Consider the following 6,765-nt stretch of genomic DNA (forward strand, 5'->3'; position numbering starts at 1 on the left):
CAAGCCGACAGGCCCCGCCTTAATCGATGATTGACGGTTGTCCGGGAAACGGACTAATACATTTTAAATGAAGGGTAAGACTATTGAGATCGTCTGCATAAGTTTGTGTTATGCATCAATTTGTTCAAATGATATTCCTATGTCACGACATTTTTGTTTTACGCTACAACATCACTTTCTTTTTTATACCTAATAACAGCTATTTTTCCTCGTAGTCGGGTAAACTGAGAGAATTATGTTGGCTTCGCAATCTCTCGATTCCCTACGTTAAAAATGGATTCGTCCACAGAAACCCATTTTCTTTGTGTGACAGATTCATTGTTCGGACATGAAAAGATCTCACTTTAGCGGTGATAATTAATAGTCTTTGCTTCATTAGTGATTAGATAATGTCTGTTTCTTTCCTTTCACCTCAAATAAGGACACATGCCCGTGACCCTGAATGGGTTGGCCATTTTGTAAACACTGTTTGTAAGAATAGAATGAATTTTCTTCTGAACATCTGACAACAGAAAAGGTCATGCGAGAAAAACTATTTCGAAATATATTAAAATAGTATCCAGTATTTGCCTGAAAAATAGCTACCGCTTACCTTCCAACAAAACATAAAAAGATGATGATGATCATGATCATCAGCATCATCATCATAATAACTGAACTAAAACTAACAATGATAATAATAAAGATAGGATGATTAGGCTATGGTAATGATAACAACTATATTCATAATTATAGTAATGAGACTGAAAATTCTATCGATAATCAACATAAAAATGGTAATAAATATAAAGATAATGAAAATAATCATTACAATTCATAGGCAGATCCAGGGGCTGAGGGCCCCCCCCCCGGGCATTGGCGGAGCAGAAAAAATAAGGAAAAGGGGGGGAAGAAGGGATAAAAAAAGAAGAGGGAAAAACGAGGAGGAAGACGAGTGAATAAAAGAAGGTTAGGGGAAGACTTCCAAAATAAAAAAATATATTTTATATTCAATCGGGCATCGAGCTTGCATTGCATGTTCGATGAGATACATATCTTGCTCGATAGGCTGATATGGAACTTATAATATCAAGTTTTGTAGTCATTTACTTTTTGAAAAAAGTTTTGTAGTCATTATACAAAACATATTTCAACCCGGACATCGAGCTTTCATTATTTTGTTTGATTTACAAATTGATTTGAAAAAGTGCTCGGTAAAATGTCCGTTTTATTTTTTGATTTATTTTCATTTATTGTTTAGTATCAAAAATTTTCAGCTCGCGCTGCGCTCTCGCATAATAGATGTGTCAAGTACCAATTCTCTTCGTGTAGTCCATAAACTTCTCAAAATATCCCTTTTTCAGGTTTGATTGTCAAAACCTATTAACTAGCCCTGCGCACACGCATTTTTATTGAAGAGTAATGCATACCTCTAAAGCAATTCTATAACAAACTACTTAAAAATCCCCTTTTAATGACAGTTTATAAAATATTTCGGCTCACGATTTGCATTGTTAGGAATGTATTTACCCATGCATCCTATTCATAATTGCAAAATTTGTTAAAATGTCAACTTTTCAGGCATTATGTCAACAAATATCGCACTCTCATTAGGTTTATTAGATTAATAGATAAGATAATATTAACATTTTCTTGAATTCCTAACAAGTAAATTGTCCCTTTTTTCAGAAAGGATTATCGACAAGTTTTATCCTTTCATCTCGCACTTAGGAAGAGGAATAGGAAGATAGTCATAGTCATTTTCATATGATGACAAATGTCTTTAGAATGTCCCGGTCCCAGGTCAAAATGATAACAATGATATTATCAGCTCGCGCTTAGAGCTCGCATCTTTTATTAAGTACGACCAATATCCACTTCACGTTTTTCCTATATACACAGCGCTTGAATTAGCTTTTAATTGACCCTTTTCAGATCGGAATATCGAATATTTTCAGATCGAGCTTCCCGCTCGTGTTATTGAACATGCGTGCGCGTGTACAAATTTAGACCTAGAATCTGGGCATTCTAGATACATTTTCTATCATGATAATCAATAATACATGCTTAAATTATGCATTTTCAGATCAGAACATCAAAAGTTTTCTGCTCGCGCTTCGCGCTCGCATTATTAACGTAGGAAGATACCCAATTACCATCCTTTTCATGATTTGCAAAACGTGAATAGAGTGTCCCGTTGGGGGTCTAAATCTATTTTTTTTCCGTTCGAGCTCGCATTGTTTAGTTATACCTATCCTGTTCTGGATTACAAAAAGTGCCTAGAATATCCTTTTTTTTAGATCGGAATAGCTCGCGTTATTTGATTGTTGAAATATGTATCGCCTTCATGGCTAGCTGCGAACGGTCCTTAGCAAGTCCCTTTGCGATCAGGGCAGAAAGTATATCAAAAATTTCTGCTCGCGCGTTGCGCTCGCAGTAATCATCTAAGTTACATACGCATCTTGCTCATGAGCATAAACATTGCCCAGAATGTTCAATTTTTAGGACAAAATACATGACATTTCCCAAAATTAAGCTCGCGCTCCGCGCTCGCACTGTTTATGTAGGGCTTATCAAATTGTTTTATATGCATTTTATACTGAGAACTGACTGTTAGGACTACCCCTTCATAGAAACAAACATGAATCAACTATGAGCGGCCAACCGCGGAAAATATATGGGTGAAGAAAAAAATTCGAGCCCCCCCCCCCCCCCGCCCCCTATTGGCGAAAGCGAGATCCGCCCCTGCATATATATATTACCTGATGAGCTGCTGTATTTACATTATGATTGAAATGTTTAAATCATATTCATATTTTTTTTTAGTTTGGCTTGTAAAATAAAGATGAATTTAATAGTTTGCACGGAATATTATATTCATTCTATACATTACGATTGCTCTGAAAATCAATGAATGCCTGCCTGCTTCGTCGTGTCAAGTAGCAAGAACGGTGCCAGGATGTTAAAAATATAGAGGAGGGGTGACCTTAAGTTTTTATGTTATTTCTTTCTCAAATGAAAAGACAGGATAATACAAAGATAATAATTATATCCATAACTCTTTTTTTACTCTCTCTCTCTGTTTCTCCCCCTCTTGTCCTCTTTTCTGTTGTTTTTTTCATAAGGGGCCGTCATCCCCTCCTGCTGTAGCTCCACCCCTGTCACATGACTATTTAAGATCACTGACGCACAGATAGGGGGCTTGGGGACCATGGACAAAAAAAAATCATGACAAAGAAAATAAATAGAAGATAATAAAAAGGGTAAAATATGAAGTTGTCTTCTGAAAATTATGTCGAAATCCATTAGAAAATATCATTTTTGTATTTAAAAACGATAATTTTTTTTAGGAAATTTACCCCGGCATCAAAATATTTTCTCATTACGCCACTATTCAAGATGATAAGTAGAAGTTTTTCATTTGGCAATATTATTTAAATATCTGTATATCTAATTCAATTTTTTTCACAAAAACTTTTCATATACATGATGTAGGCGGCAGGCCTATAACACAAGCAAATTTTTGGAATCATACAATCTCCAAAATATTGGCGATAAAAAATTAACGTTTTACGACCACTTGAAATCTTGAGAGTAAAAATTTGGTATCAAGTTTTCTTTCATACAAAAATATGAAATTACGTAGAATCATGTTAAAGGGTGAATCCATCAAATAAATAATTATCTACATAAAAAGGGAAAAAATCTGAACAGGCATAACGCCGCCCCCAAAAAAAAATAAATAAATAACGAGGAGGAGGATGGTGATGATAGGGAAATAAATTCATTAAAGGTCAAGTCCACCTGACAAAAATGTTGATTTGAATCAATAGAGAAAAATCAGACTAGCACAAAGCTGAAAATTTCATCAAAATCGGATGTAAAATAAGAAAGTTATGAGATTTCAAAGTTTCGCTTATTTTCAACAAAATATTTATATGAATGAGCCAATTACATCCAAATGAGAGAGTTGATGACATCACTCACTATTTCTTTTGTTTTTTATTGTTTGAATTAAAAATATTTCAATTTTTACGAATTTGACGATTGGGACCTCCTTGCCTGAAGCACAAAATGTAAAATAATGGAATTCCACCTTTTCAGGGAGGAATGAAACTTCATTTCACATGACAATGACGAGAAATTCAAAATATTTCATAATCCAAACAATAAAAAACAAAATAAATAGTGAGTGAGTGACATCATTGACTCATTTGGATGTAACTGGCTCGTTCATATAACCATTTTGTTAAAAATAAGCGAAACTTTGAAATGTCATAACTTTCTTATTTTACATCCGACTTTGATGAAATTTTCAGTGTTATGCTTGTTGAATTTTTCTCTTTTTATTCAAATCAAGTTTTTCTTAGGGTGGAAATGTCCTTTAATAGCGCATCATCGAATGCCTGACAAGATGTGTGATAAAATATTTAGCGTTCTTCGACAGGTTGCACAATTACCATTCATTAATATAATAATTATTCAAGCAAACAGAAAATATGCAATGAAGAAAGTCTTGCAAAATACGAACAAAGTATTTTAAGAACTGTGTTTTCAACATTTGACATTTACCAGCGGTAGTATACGGCTTTGTTTTGAAAAACGAATCTGACCTTGTAATGTTATTCTATACATTTACACTTTATGATAATAAAGGTAAAATATATTGAAACCGAACAACATAAAAACGCACAATGCATTTGAAATTGTTAATATAGAGACCTTTTTTGCAATATAAAATGAGAGCGTGTCAGATATACAATTATATTCACTTTCACAGTGTTGCACGCACCAAATTTTTCTTCTCTTCAAAATGCTCTGGGCGTGAGGCGTTTTCAATACACCTAAATTCGGCAAATAAAATATATTCTGTATGCGGAGCGTTCTGTGTGCAATAAAGAACAGTTGGGGGCAAAGTGTTTGAAGTAGCGCTAGAAAGTTTTAATATCCGGCATAAAATACCTTTTGTTAATGTCCTGATTCGTGTGAGGGAATATAAACCACCTCACTGTAATATCCCCTGTAAAGCAAGAACCAGAAACATAGTTATTTTGATGACTTATCCCTTCTCTTCGATTTTAGGTATACGACTAAAACATTATTAGGTAACCTGTTTGAATATCAATCTTCATTTGTTTATACAGAAACTTTTAAAAAAAATGAAAAAAATCCATACAAATGGCCAATGTATTCGCTGTAAATGTGTGTCATTGCAAAATCCAAACGAAATTTGATCGTATAAACCCCACAACAATTCGTTTCTTGGTTATGATTGAAAAATATAAATATTTTGTCGCTAGATGGCGCTATAAAAGAGTCTCTCTTTAACTCATGCGGCACCTTGATGACGCTCATCACGTATATACTATTCTATTCGGGGCATTTATTTTGTCCTGATTGAAGACAAAGAAAGGATAATTAGAATTTAGAGGTACACGATGCACACTTGTGGGATTTCGAAAGGTGGGATGTACAAAAAAAAAAAAACAAATATTGTAAATTTTGAAATCATTGTACTGTGTGTTTGGTTTTTTTTTCATTTCGATTACCGCACTTCATTTTCTTTATCCATGCTTATAGATAACCTTCTATTTTTCGAAGAAGACAAAGTAAATAAAAATTAATGACCATGCAGATTTGGCAAAAAAATGAAAAACGTAAGTTGAATGTTGAATTACCTGTTCGCTTGATTCGCTTACTCAAAAAATTTCATTATATAGTGCCCGCATCCAGGATTTTGATTTCAATTGATTTTTTTTTGTTGGCTCGTCAGAAACACTGCTCCCTGTGCATACTGCAAGACAGTGATGACAATCTTATTCTTTAAAAAAAAAAAGGTTTTCAAGTGCTACTAACCATGCTAACTCATCGAGGATCTTGCATCACATCGTGGTAGCGATGAATATTATACGTGATCTACTAACCATTTCTATTGTTTGGAATGAAAAATACCCATTGATTTTATTAATGCCCGTGTTTCAAAGAGCACCGCGCGCAGAAGATGCGATCCAAAGATCAATAAGTAAAAACTATGAATTCGTGTACTGTAAAAAAAAAATGCTAGATAAACGCTGAAATTTTTAATCTAATTTGCGCATTTTACCAAAAATTGTATTCTTTATTAATTGATATTTGTTCATCTATGGACACTCTTTCATATCGTTATTATGCCGTGAATGACCAAAAGTATAATTCATTACACATGTTAGACTGTACGAATAATGGCATATCATTTTAATCATGGAGACATGCATGGGCGGAAATCCCTACTCAAAATAGTAGGGGGCACAATGTAAAATGCCCCCTATTTTGTTTGGTCTTTTATGATGGAAAGAAATACATCATTCACACTCGAAATAAAACGGAATAAAACATGTTTTTGGACGAGATGACCTTAATTTTTGGATGATAACCTTTTTTTTTTTGCTTGTCAAATTCTCCAGCCCTATACCTTTGGGGAGAGATTTCTGCCTTTGCATGGAGGAAAGAAAGATAGAGTGACGACGAAATGCATATTAATTTATGTTGCTTTTAATTTCTAAAGAAGTACAAAAGATTATACAGGTGCACTGTATATATTGCATTTGGTGGTGACTTGTAATACCCCCAAATTAATGGAAAAACTGAGGGTGATTTGTGTTAAAAACAGATAATTGCGAATATTTCCAATTTTATTTGATCACAAAATATGGATATTTAACACATATCTCAAAGCCTTATTATGTCTTCAAATTGGGAGAAGGAAGTAAGGTAACAGTTCAAAATGTGAAAAAAAATATTCTCAGA

The sequence above is a fragment of the Lytechinus variegatus genome, chromosome 15 (assembly GCF_018143015.1).
Source record: "Lytechinus variegatus isolate NC3 chromosome 15, Lvar_3.0, whole genome shotgun sequence".
Lineage (NCBI taxonomy): Eukaryota > Metazoa > Echinodermata > Echinoidea > Temnopleuroida > Toxopneustidae > Lytechinus > Lytechinus variegatus.